A 13,909-nucleotide genomic window follows, 5' to 3' on the forward strand; every position below is an offset into this window, starting at 1 on the left:
CCAATATAGGGGTTCTCAGATGAATTGAGCAAAACAAACTGAAACACCCGAATTCACAAAACGCGAACGAATGCCAAGAATGATACATCAAATCTGATGTAGCAAGACTAGACTTCGGAGATTTAGGAAATCATCTAAAGATATTCACGTCGGTGTTGAAGTTGTATAAACAGAAGCTACCGAACTGGGCGAACCTAGGACTTACGAACTTTTAGGACCATCTGCAGAATCATCAAATGGTTGAACGACGAAAGCATTAGCTCCATAGTAATTTTATATCCCCTTTTCAAGCGTTCTCGAATTTCCGAATAGTTGTCTTATTATGTTATCTCTTAATTCAAAGCAACCATTATATTTTTGTGTGTACCTGAAATGTGTCATAATGAAGATATTTACGATGCGTAATGTGCCCTAGGAATAAACTTCAATTACACCTTAATGATACATTGTATTTTTACTACAGTGTATATTTTCGCTGGCTTTACGTGTATACCATCCACATCGTCTAATCACCAATTACTATGCCAATCAACGATACTAAAGCTAAAATTATGCTACAAAATTCAATTCATAAACTTAATACAGATTTCAATAGCGATTTTTGAGGAAAAACTAAAATGAAAAGATTTTTTCAGACCGAAAACATGGCAATATTTATCAAAAAACTGTAAGTTTGCTTAAAAAATTTTTCAAATCCAAGATGGCGGCCACTACAAAATGGCGGGTTACATATTTTCTCAGAACCCCATAAATATGGGTATCAAACGAAAATGCTTGACTAGTAGCACACAGTTATTTATGAAAAATGCAAATCCAAGATGGCGGCCACTACAAAATGGCGGATTGCATATTTTCTCAGAACTCCATCAATACGGGTATCAAATGAAAGGGCTTGACTAGTAGAACTTAGTTATCCATAAAAAATGAAAATCCAATATGGCGGCCACTACCAAATGGCGGATTTCATATTTTCTCAGAACCCCATCAATATGGGTATCAAATGAAAGGGCTTGACTAGTAGAACACAGTTATTCATGAAAAATGCAAATCCAGAATGGTCGCCACCGCACGATGGCGTCATATATATTTTTCTCACAACCCCATCAATATGGGTATCAAATGAAAGGGCTTGACTAGTAGAACACAGTTATCTATGAAAAAAGCAAATCCAGAATGGTCGCCACCGCAAGATGGCGTCATATATATTTTTCTCACAACCCCATCAATATGGATATCAAATGAAAGGGCTTCACTAGTAGAATACAGTTATTCATGGAAAATGCCAATCTAAAATGGCGGCCACTACAAAATGGCGGATTACATATTTTCTCAGAAACCCATCAATATGGGCATCTAATGAAAGGGCTTGACTAGTAGTATACAGTTATTTATGAAAAATTCAAATCCAAAATGGCCACAACCACAAAATTGCACCATATATATTTTTTCACAACCCCATCAGTATGGGTATCAAATGAAAGGGCTTGACTAGTAGAATACAGTTATTTATGAAAAATGCAAATCTAAGATGGCGACCACTACAAAATGGCGGATTACCTATTTGCTCAGAACTCCATCAATATGAGTATCAAATGAAAAGGCTTGACTAGTAGAATACAGTTATTTATGAATAATGCTCAAAAATGTATCAAATTATTCCATGAAGAAATGTAACCTTTTAACGTTAAGGTGAAGTTTAAGTGGCTATTACATGTACAGTGGGGTAAATTTCGTGATTTTTAAAGATTTTGCTTGAATTTTCACCAGGAATTGTTTATATCGATATTGCAGCCAAATTAAGAAAGATAGAAGTTGTGCGTCAAAGATTAAATTGTGGAGTGGTTAAAGAACTTCATTTTAATTGATAGAAACAATCTAGTTTAATACAATTTTTTAGAATAAAATTAATAATAACACATTAAAAATTATTAACTTTTAAGTGTTTCACTTCCAAAATGTTATTCAAATTCATTAATTTATTTGTTCCACTCCTATATCCTGTACTAAATTTTCTCATCTTTCAAATGAAAGCATCAGAATCGTCTTCCGTGGCGTACAGGCAACAGAGTCCGAAACAAAAAAAAAGTTCTGTAACTGTGTCATTGTTGAAATTCGAACATATGCGTAGGAGGATTTTTTTTCACCTCCTGAGAGAATCTGGATAAATATTTTTTTTCATGTGAGAAAGGTGTTTTCTGACTTTAGGGGAAGAATCAAAAATCAAATTCCTCTTATTTTCAAAAAACGAAAAATACATGCAAAAAAAACAAATGAAGAAAAAAAATGTTTTGACTCGATTATCCGGAGGATTCGATTATCCGGAGTGAAAAAAGAATCAATACTCCGGATAATCGAGTCCGACCTGTATTGCAGTTTTGCAGGAAAAACTACCAAGTGCCAAAAAAAATTTTGACAAAATTATTTTTTCGAGATAACAGAGAATCTCGACGAGTAATGCAAATTTAAGAATTTTTTTTGATGCAAAATCGAAAAATATTGCTTGAAAACCCCCATTTTCGGTGATCTTTTGTTTTCCAAAAACTCAAATCTTAGGAGTTGGCAAGCCATACATTGGAAAACGGCCATTACTTCTAATCCAAATTTTGTACAAAGTCACGATAGCGATATAGCGTATTCGACAAAGTTTTAGATCTTTGAAATATGAACTTTTGTCGATTTAATTGTCTATCTTTTATAGTTTCTGGAATACTAAAAGTTTTTTTTGTCTCATTTATTTATTTTAGGCTCATTACCATTGTAGTTGTAACAGAGCCGAATTTGAATCGTGTACATCTCACATGTTTATCAAGTCTATAATTAGCACATTACACATTTTTCGGCGTGAGAGTATTTCTTTCTATACCATTGCATATGGTACATTTACACAGTAGCCATTTAGGCGTAAGAGTATTCCTTCTGATCTTCTATTATCTAGTTAGATCACCAGACAGCAGAGACAGTTGATTGATCATTGTTGAGTTATTTATAGAACAGCAGCCCGATGTGTCTTGAAGAGCAGAGCAGTTGTATGGATGAATCGATTTTTTTTTTCGATCGTGGATCGATCTCCATCGCTGATGATTGTGGCGTGTGGGGTAGTTATTCTGCAACAACACCAAGATAGTCAATGAGGGCCCTGAGTTTTGAACCAAATAGAAAAAGTTAGCAGAGCATGTAAATCGTGATAATTTATAAAATGTTATGAGTTGAATATTAATACCAATTTTCAAAGAAAAACATGAAAAAGTTGTTCGAACAACATTTTATCTGTAAAAGGGTTCATCTTCAGATGTATAGGTAACATGTTTGAAATTGCATGGGATATTCATATCTTTTTTTTCAGAACTTTGAAAAAAAACATGTTCTCGATAAAAATTGATTTTAGATTTCAAAATATTTTTTTCAATGAATTTTTTTTCAAAAATTTGTTTTCGATGAAAACCTAAATAACTTTCTACATTTCATTCTTGAACCAACATTTTGTAGGTCTCATGGTTTTTGAATTAAGAAGAACTTTCAAATTTTTGAAAATAAATTTCAATGAAAAAAAAATCATTTTTCTTTCTTTAAAACATGTATTTTTAAACATCTGAAAAAATAGATATAAATAACCCTTACAATTTCCTACAAGTCACCCATACATCGGAAGATGGGCACCTTCACAAGGGAAAAGTTTCTCTGACTGTTGACTGCTGACTTTTTCATGTTTTCTTTGAACAATTACTGTTAATGTTTAGCTCGTTACATTTTTATGTATAAATTATCACGATTTACATGTTCTTTTCTACTTAGATTTACAAACTTTTTTCTACTTAGAAACATGTCAAGAACATGTCAAACGCGAAAATTTACATTATGTTTTTGGAGTTTTCACACAAAAATGGCTTATGTTCCAGAAACTTGATAGAAAATTGACTCTTGGACAAAAGTACATATTCTAATTAGATCTAAAACTTTATCAAATACACTATATCGTTATCTTGACTGTAAACAAAATTAGGAAAATTAGTTGTAATTTTTTCAAAAAAAACATGAAAAAGTTGTTGTTAGAAAAACATTTTCCCTATAAAAGTGCTCATTTTCAGATGTATGGACGACTTGTTGGAAGAGCTGTTCGCATATTTTATTTGGGATTTTAAAAAATATACGTTTTAGGGAAAAATGAATTTCGATTTTTTTAAATATTTTTTTTTGTAAGTTTTCTTTAAATTTTTTTTGGTATTTAATTTATGAAAATTTGAACAATTTTTTTAAAATTTGATTTCCTACGTTTCATCTTTTGACCAGAATTTTGTGGATATTATAGTTTTTTGAGTTATAATTTTTTGTAAAAAATAAAGAAAAAAATAGCTTTTTTCAAAAAGTAGTCTAGTAGTTCCAAGGTTTCAAGTATGCAAAGTTGCTTAAATGACCAATGTCCTTACATCCACAACGTTTCACTGCAATCTGAGTTGTTGGCGAGTTGGCATGAAACACGTCAAAAACTGGTTTACCAAACCACCCTAAAACGGAAATGGGCACCCTAATAAAAAAATATATAAGAATACGGGTCTAATATTTTGCGTTAAGGTAAGGTACTACCATTTTTCGCGGAATTCTGAGAGCCACCATATCGCTTTGGCAAAATTGCTTTTAAACAGGCTGTTGAAATCACACAAATTTGTATAAAAGCTGGCACCTGCACGGAAATCCATTTAGTTTTGATTGGAAAGCGACGGAAAGATAATTTCGCTTGTTCGCCTATACACTATGCTACTCTCTCCATTTTTTCTGCAACCGGACCGAACAGAACTTCTAGCGAAAAACGAAGTGTGAATAACGATTCGATACAGATTGTTTAAAAATGGTGACATTGGCTATGGGCTTGATGGCGGAAAAAATGAAATGTTTGATATGGCGTAGAGAATATTCCACCATATTAATGTTATACCATATTGTTTGATGAAAGCAGGAGTTATAATATAATTTGTTGGCGAATGCCTCAATCGATCGATGATACATTATGATATTGGCGAAGAGGGGGATACTATTTGTGCGGGGTTATCGAGAAGAAAGCGATTCCTCCTTTGAGCGTTAATAATTCTTTTCCAGCTAATCGAAGTGGATTGTAATCACTTTATTCAGAAGATAAAATGCCTAAGAATGAAATGCTTATTAATTATTGACCCGAAAACTTGTTTCAATAGCTTGAACATTGCTTTAAAAATAGGCTATTAGAATCATAAAAATCGATATATAAGCTGGTGTCTGCTCGGAAATTCATTTCAAGAACGTCGTTTGATATATGCTGAAGAGGACACTGAGGAGCGAAGGAGGAACGACAATGAAGTGTTTTTGTCAAGGCAGTTGGAGAAGAAGTTTTTTTCAGAATAAACGAAGTGATATGATAATCACTTTATTCGAAAGATGAAAAGTCTAAGAGCTGTGTGCTTGTTACTTATTGATTGCTGAGCCAATGGTAGTCCTACGCTCACCTTGCTTTTATGTCACAGAAATAACCCACTTCTAGTTTTCTCTTGGTACAGATACAGTAGTTATCGCGACGGTCTTTCTCCAGTTAACATATACGCGAACAGAGACGATTATACATTTGTTCCATCATCATTTGGAATGTGGAATCTATAATTTTAAAAAAAACATTCAAACCGTTTAATGGTAACTTACTAAAAGACGTCACCAGGCATCCCATGCGAAATAAATTGAGTTTTCGAAAATCTGGGGAGTATGGCTAATGATGTAGCACTTCTCACTCCTGTCCATTTTAAATATGTTTAAACGTTATTTGCAGTATGCGTTTCCGGCTTGAGAAATTAATTCTTTGACACTCGTTGCTATTCAATTGAAAGTTCAATCCGTTTCATTTCACAAAATGGACTGTCCAGAATTACAACAGGAAAATAACAGTCACGCTCATCACTACACCACCGGCGCCGGCAAATGATTACTCTTCTGCCTGAGTACGTTCCGAATACAACAACGGAACTTTAATTCGAATATAAACTGTGAACTCAAAAAAATCAAATTTTGAAATTTTGAATTTGAAATTTTTGAAAATTTGAAAAATTTTACGATTGAATACTTTACGTAAAAGGTAGTTGCAATATATTAAGTGAGGTGCAACATGAAAGACTGTAATATAATTGTTTTGTGGCGATTCATAAACAAGAGTCATTTCTTAGGGCCCTATTCCCGATTCCATAAAATGTGGAGATAAATATTCTACTTTGATCAAGTTTATTCGCGCTTCGCATTCTCATAATATAAGATTGAGGAAAAGGTAGATCCATAACCTTTCAACAGTTCTCGCATAGTAATAAAATTTGTATAAATGTGATAAATGAGTAACAAGACTCTCGAATCAGGTGAACACTCAATATCGATACACTCCCCATAAATTATGATTTCATTTCCTTTCAAATTCCCGTGAATTTACATCGCCACCGTAGTACACTGTCGGAATCCATGCGCGGATATGATATCATTCTTGCTAAACATGTCTTCTCATCATGTTCAATCCATTCATCAGCGATGCTACGCTGAATGAGCTTTTTCCAACTCTGAGATATTAGTCTGCGTCTCCCCCTGAATGCTGTTTTCATTGTACCATCTGTTTTTTTTGCTTTCTCATGACACGTACCCACGTCTGAATGCGCTACAAGGTTAATAATGTGAAACGATAATTTATTCATTTTATAAAGCTTTTTCTCTCTTCATTATTTCCCGTGTTTCTTGGTCCGGGTTCTTGAAGACGCAAGACGGGTGGTGAACATGTGGTCAGTTAAATCCATTGCGGAATGAGCTACCTCTCTCCTAAACGTCGGCTGTGTCTCCCTTCGAGCGGGCCTCCATGGCGATTCACCTCGTCGGTTGTCATGTCTCGCGTCTTGTAAATCATTCACCTAAAAGCAGGGTTCTTTCAAAACATGGATCCGACTTCTGTGAGAATGTTCAATTCTCCAAATGTTCGTTCTTAGGATGGATCTGTTTTTTTCTATTGCACGATTTCTCGGAGATCATGACGTATTTGCAACCTCCCAAACGCACGTACAAAGAAAAAAAAAAATTAAAAAAACCTTTTTGCATTTTGGTGGTAAGTCTGGATGGCATGGTTGAGCCCACGGTATTCTCGTATACTCAGACACTTGTAGGCGAATTAACCGATGTCTGAATTGAAGGTGGCTTTTCTCCAAAATTAAAGTCTCTATTTTCCGCGCAAAAGTGTACGTTTCTCTCGATAAAATTGCACGGCTTGGCGGAGGAACGCGTGGCTTAATGCACGAGGAAGGAGAACAAGTTACCGGAGAGAAGACGAGTGCCGTATCTTTGAGGTAGCGCTTTTGAGCTTACTCCACAATCTTGCATTGGCGCCTGATACTTGTTTCGTAACTTTGCGAAGCTCACTTTCAGCGTTGTTGGCTTCGGCAAACTTTTTTGCCACTTTGACGATAAAAATATTAACTACTTTTGTTTCGTTTCTCTCTGTTCCACAGGTACGTCACTGCATCGTGTAGCTGCATATCGTGGTACTGGTCAAAAGAGCCAAACGGCGGTGGTAACAAAGGTATTGTGATTTCTTATAGGACCTAGCTGACCCGGCAAAAAATTATTTTGTGTTATCAATACCTCCAAACTTTCACGTTTTCTTACTTACGATCATGGGTCCAATCGTAGAACTGTTCATTGATTCATATTCTAATTGACCCTTTACAATTTACTTTTAATATAAATTTCCTAGCACTTGTGTCAAAACTCGTCATTATAATATCAGATTATTTTCAGACACAATTCTCGTTCAAGGTTTTTCAATCACTTGCAAATAACATGAATCTCCGTTACATCGAATAAATGTTTGATACCGAAAATATGATAGAATGAAGATAGCCCTAAATCGGATAATTCCTTCTACGAGTTTTACTCCTATTAACACATTGGGCGATCCATTTTAATTTTAATAGATAGAAGAAGATATAGGAGTGCGTTTTATCACATTAAAATCCATTTCCACTTTCGAACAAACATCAATTTCGTTGGCGCAAACATCAAATGGACTAACAACGCTTGTCACTATGTAATCATAGAACATTTGGGAATTGTATTTTCCCGTTTCCCTTCAGAGTTTTCCGAGTATTTTCAATCGTCATGTTTGGTTGAAATATGTGCAATATTTTTATGGGACCCCCTCTCCAGAGGAGGGTTGTGCGTCATACCATCATAGAAACATTTCTCGTATCCAAAAACCCTCTCATCCCAAATTTGGCTCCATTTGCTTGATTAGTTCTCGAATTATGCAGAAGTTTGTGTTTCATTTTCAGAGGAGTGTTGAACCACCACATTTCGTACCCTCTAAAACCTCCACATGCCAAATTTGGTTCCGTTTGCTTGATTGATTCTCGAGTTATGTGAGTGTCAAACCACTATAGAAACCTTTATTGCCCCTCATATTACTATTATTGATTGATTCTCGGGTTCTCCAGCATCCCCCCCCCCAAGGGAGGGGGGAAGAGTGTCGAACCACCATAGAAACATTTATCGATCCCTAAAACTTTTTATGCCAAGTTTGATTCCATTTGCTTGGTTAGTTCTCGAGTTATTCAGAAATTTGTGTTTCATTGCCAACTATAATTTTGAAAAATCAAGGAGAATGAAAATAAAAATCAGGATAGCTCATATTGGGTTGTCCGAAAAGTTAATGTCGGTTTTTGGGAAAACAAAAACATCATTATCATCAAAGCATTGTAATTTAATTTTATATTCATAGTTCTGTTCCACAATCTTTCGCCATCTTTCACACAGCTTAAATATTCTACCTTCTCAGAACATGTTTGCTTCCTCGTCGAAGACTGCTGCGAGTCATACATATGAGAAACAGGTTGCTTGGTAGTAGCTCATGAGACAGAATCCATTCCAAATCTCACCAGAAACAGAATATATCTTCCTTCGGGCGAAGACCGGATGTGTAAAAGAATTAATAAGTATAGTATGAATCCTCGCATAAGCGGAAATGCTAGTGTTGCATCTGACTTTTCGATCGTTTATATTTTTTCCGAAAATCCCACAGCATCACTACAGTCAATTGCAGAGAAATCAATATTCAAATTTTCACTGAATTCATCATCCATGCTTTGGAATGAATCTTTACTCGACAAATGAGGAAAGCATATCAGCAGTGGAAGACTTGTTGAATTTTTCCTAATTTTTATGATATCTACTACTGTTATATATATATTTACCATAGTCCCATAATTGAAGCTGATTCTACTTTGAATCAGACAAATAAATTATATATAAAATCTTTTTATATTGATAGTGGATTCGAAATTTTTCTCTTGAGTCATTTTGGAAAACCACGAAACAATTGAGGATTGAGATAAAAAAAAGTTAATTAAAGATTAGCGTCTAGAGAATTTAAATTAATGTATGATATATACAAGAGCGAACCGGAGAACTATCATGACAGATAACTTTGGCATGAAAACCAGTATATTTATTACGAATAATTTAAAGAGTACAAAAATCAGGATCATTTCAGAAAAATCAGGATAAATTGAGTGTTCGTCAGGATATCAGGGAGCGTTCTAAAAAGTCTGGGAAATCCTGAAAAATCAGGAAGGTTGGCACCTCTGATACTAACACATATACATACTCATTTCCACACATACACGCACTCTTCACACACAAATTCATAAAGACGAAAGTTACTAATCGTTCATTCTGAGAATCGCTTAGGATTTTGTACTTCTGATACGATTAAATGCTTCTTTGATTTACTCCAAATTTTGAAAAATCGGCTAGAAGAAACGGCTGAACGTAACAATATGAAACGTTCACAGATGTTTAGGGAATATACCAGGTTAAAAATTTACCTGCAAACATTAGAACTTACTGCGATATTGGCGGAATTACAGTGGTTTTTGTAAAGCACTATAAAAATCCGATGAAATTAAAAAATTAAAATCAAATGCTTGAGAAAAGCCCTTTGAAACCCTGTATATTTTTGTATCTATATTCCAAAAATTCTGAAAAACAACCACGGACACATCTAAATATTAGAACAATACTGGGTCTACAAAATTAGAAATTTTTTTTCTCTAAATTTCAAAATGCAAAAAAGAGGTTTGTTTTTGTGTCAAACAAATGTTAATGTTGAGAAGTATTGATTTTCTCCTTTCATTCGTAGAAAATGACAGTTGAAGCGCATCGAGAGCACCGAAAAGTTTACAGAGAAGCTTCATTGAGTAAAACAACATGTCGCGATTAGCTCCGTCGCTTCAAAGACGATGTTGGCTGCCGTCCGTGTGAAAACCTTCCACAAAAAGGCCTTCTAGGGTCGATCAAGGTTCACCCCCGGAAAATGAATGTATAACGAAAGAACGTGATACGCATCAGATTCATTAGAGAATGGAATCCATTCTGGAGCTCGGCGTTTTAAGCGTTTTGACTCCATTTTTGGGAAATAAGGTCTTATAAGAAATCAATTCGTTTCACCTAAAAATTACTCATCCTCTCAACCGCCGTTCCCATTGTTTTCTACTGTGCATCGCGCCATATCTGTATCATACAATCTGTTACTAAAACGCAGACTAGAGATGTGCCATCCGCTCATGAGCTGTTCCGAAGAATCGACTCTTTGAAGTGAGTTGACGCGGAACGGCTCGCAAAAAAAATCAAACAGCTCTTCAGCTCACATTGATGATGATGAAGGAGAGAAAAGAGCTGTAGAATTGAAGAGAGTGTGTGAGCTGTAAGATTCAAATGAACTGACCGTCTCTCGCTCTTCGTGTTAAGACATCAGTTTAGTTTCATTTGTCCCTCGTCTTTTCAACTGTTATATTCGCGTTGACGGCATTGAGCTTTGTTTACCAGTTTAGGGGGCGCCAAAAATAATAATTGGCTCTCAGGCAGAATGAACTCGTTTTTAAAATTCAAATTATTAATTAATTATTAATTATTAATTAACTTCTGTGTATCAAATGAGTATTTTATTTCAATGAAAAACACTTTGTTTGCAGGCGGTGCAAAAATCTCATAAGATTTTTTTTTTTGAAGAAAACTTTCTATTGTAATGTAAAGCCTCAGTAAAAATGTCGGAAATGTTGTACTCGCCGAGTCTGTTGTAAATAATAGTCTGGAATACGTGTTTCAAGTAATTAATAATATGGTGTGAAAAATTTCATTTGAATTTTAACATTTTCAAACTGGCTTCGTGGCTATCGAGTTTGGGACCCAAATTGAAAGTCGGCACTGACAACTGAGCTGAAGAGCTGTTCATAAAGAACAGCTCATTTAGATGAGCTGATATGATCAGAGCTGTTCATCATGATGAGCTGATTTGCACACCTCTAACGTAGACCAAGGAAGCCTTTAATCATACCGTCGTCAACTTCTGACCCGGCTTTCAACGCGCTGACTGACGCGCGCTCTCTCTCTCTCTCTCTCTCTCTCTCTCTCATTCCAATGTGTTCTTTTTTCCCGTGACAAGTCAGACAAGTTCTCTCAATTACCGTGTCTGTGTGCTCTTCCCTTTACTCTCGGCGAGCAAATTATAATAGTATCTTGTTTCAAGTGAGCCACCCAAAAACGTCAAACACATAAATCGAGAGTTAAGGTTGTAACACAGAGCACGGTCGGTCGGTACGGATTGATTTCAGTTAGCTTTTGTTTTCCGACCGGGTGAGACACACGTCGTTGGGATACGTCATCACGTTGTGTGGTGCGCGGAAACTCATGAACGAAACGAAACTGTGAGTTTGACGACGGGCGTGTTTATGTGTGCGTGTGCGATCCGGTTTGCGCCTAATCGTCTCATCTTCGCCACCACCCTGCTACACTGTCTTCGAGTTCGTCAGCCAAGTGAAGTTCAAAACCGCGCCGCGAGAACCGTACAGTGCTGTGTGTGTGTGTACGTTTTTCCATGTTTCGCGGATTCTAGTTTTACAGGTTCTGTGTGTCGCCCTCTCCCAGAGCATCAGTTACACGAGTGTGAACGAGAGAGGGCCATGAATAGGGGTTCTGGAAAACGCGCGCACCAAATGGAATAAATCCACGCGACAGAGGAGATACCAAGAAGAAGAGGAAGCCGTAGAATAGGAGAGCATCAGCGATGAAGAAGCGGATTGTGTTAGCAATGTGAGTGAGTGTATTCGCCAAGAGGCGAGAAGTGCAGGAATTACAGGCAAATAAAAGGTCGAATAACAACAGCAACAAGAGAGAAGAGTGTAATTATAACATATAAAGCGAAAACAGCGCCCTCTAGTGGCCATCATAGGAGAATGTGGAAAAGAGTATGTGTTGTGTTATTACTTTAAACTACTTGTGATGTATGTGCGAAAACAACATTCGATTATCGGTGTGTTGTCCATCTCCGTGTCCGCTCTGCCTCCTTCCGCTTCCGTAGCCTCATCTTAACACGGGAGAATCAATCCCTCGCTTCGCCTGTTTGCGACGACGACGAGGACGACTGTTGCCGCTGCCCTTGTTGTCATTTGGACGATGGCACATAGTGTTTGTTATCTCGTCTGAATTAAAATGGGCGAACGGCGTTGGTTTGGAGGAAGCGTGGGCATCAGCGGTGTATAGCTATAGAAGATTATTATGAGTCTTCTGATGCGGTAAAACGTGGTTTGTTTGTAGCACTGCATCCGTGATGTTTTCCGAGATCGACACTGCTGGAGAGTGTACAAAGAATGGCAATGAGGAACACGACGACGATGTAATACGCGACATGTTTTTTTTCTGTTGTTCTTCGACCAATGTCATCGTAAGCGTGATATTTTGTGATGGAAACGTTGCATGTTGACTTTAATTTGTTCCGTGTGTTGTGATTATCAAGTTTGGAACAAGCAGTCGGCATTGGCGATTTGATTTCACATGATGTTCACTGGAAGAATTGTTGAGAAACACCAGAAAGTGAAACAACCGAAAATGTGAGGTATCCACATACCGACTAACGCGGAACAATATCAGAGTAGCTTTGGATAACCAAATCTGCATAGAGGAAGGTATCACGAATACATGGTGGTTTGTTAACTCGGCTCATTTGCTTCCCTACTGGAATTCTATAAAAAGAAAAGGATACCATGGCATACGTGTTACCTATCATAGCGCGAACAAGGCCGACACCTCTGGATTTATAAAGTTCCAAGGAAATTAACGCAAATTTTTGTACAATTTTGACTTTAGTTATTTTATCGCTAAGTACTACTTAGGCTAAAAAGTCCCTGAGGTTCTGAAGGTCAAAAGATGGTGCCACAAAAAATTAACATGATTCATTTCGAGAGGTTCATCTGTCACTAGCTTATGTGTGAAGTTTCATGACATTTCGTTTATTTGTTCACAAACTACAGTTGTTTAAGTGTCACTACCTGAGCATTCGTATAGGAAATGGAAAAGAAGGAACATCGTATTTTGTTCAAACATTTTTTTTTAATGGGAAAATCTCCTGAACAATCAATGCAGTGGTTGACTTAATGTCCACTTCTGCTCTTTCGAGTATAACAGTTTATCGGTGGTTTAGTGAATATAAAATGGGCCATACAGGCAACGCAGATGCACCTCGCTCTGGAAGGCCAAAAGAGGTTACGAACCCATAAATCGTAAAACAAATGCATCGACTCGATGCCGATTTTTGACAAAAAAATTTGGAGATGACACTAGATCTCAACTCGTTTCATGCAATTTTAAGACATTTGGCATACAATTTTTTTTTTCGACATCCCCGATTTCCTTTACTCCCCCATTGGGTGATTTTTCGATTTTAAAAAAACTCAAACTTTGATCGCTTTGCGCTACTCTCCCTGAATTTCGCTGAGTGGCGCTGAAATTCGGCATAGGGTGTTTTTTCGAGGTGGTTAACATTTTTATGCGATAACTTTCTGAATTTCGAGATGACCATTTCCATTGACACTCTAAT

The 13,909-nt window shown here is 36.4% G+C and overlaps 1 protein-coding gene across 29 annotated transcripts in view; it reads left to right on the forward strand.

Moving 5' to 3' along the window:
- Positions 1-13,909, forward strand: part of LOC129762564 (C-terminal-binding protein) — a 172,107-nt gene that overhangs the window by 73,796 nt on the left and 84,402 nt on the right. For 5 of the 29 annotated variants that reach the window (XM_055760957.1, XM_055760970.1, XM_055760969.1 and 2 more), the window contains exon 1: positions 11,634-12,126. The exons of 20 other annotated variants lie outside the window; for them this stretch is intronic. The gene's annotated coding sequence lies outside the window, so the exon portion shown is untranslated. Of the gene's footprint in view, positions 1-7,490; positions 7,562-11,633; positions 12,127-12,146; positions 12,282-12,829; positions 12,999-13,909 lie in introns of those variants that run through there. 4 more of the 29 variants (XM_055760971.1, XM_055760974.1, XM_055760967.1 and 1 more) reach the window with 3 other exon arrangements.

This window comes from Toxorhynchites rutilus, chromosome 1 (genome assembly GCF_029784135.1).
Source record: "Toxorhynchites rutilus septentrionalis strain SRP chromosome 1, ASM2978413v1, whole genome shotgun sequence".
Lineage (NCBI taxonomy): Eukaryota > Metazoa > Arthropoda > Insecta > Diptera > Culicidae > Toxorhynchites > Toxorhynchites rutilus.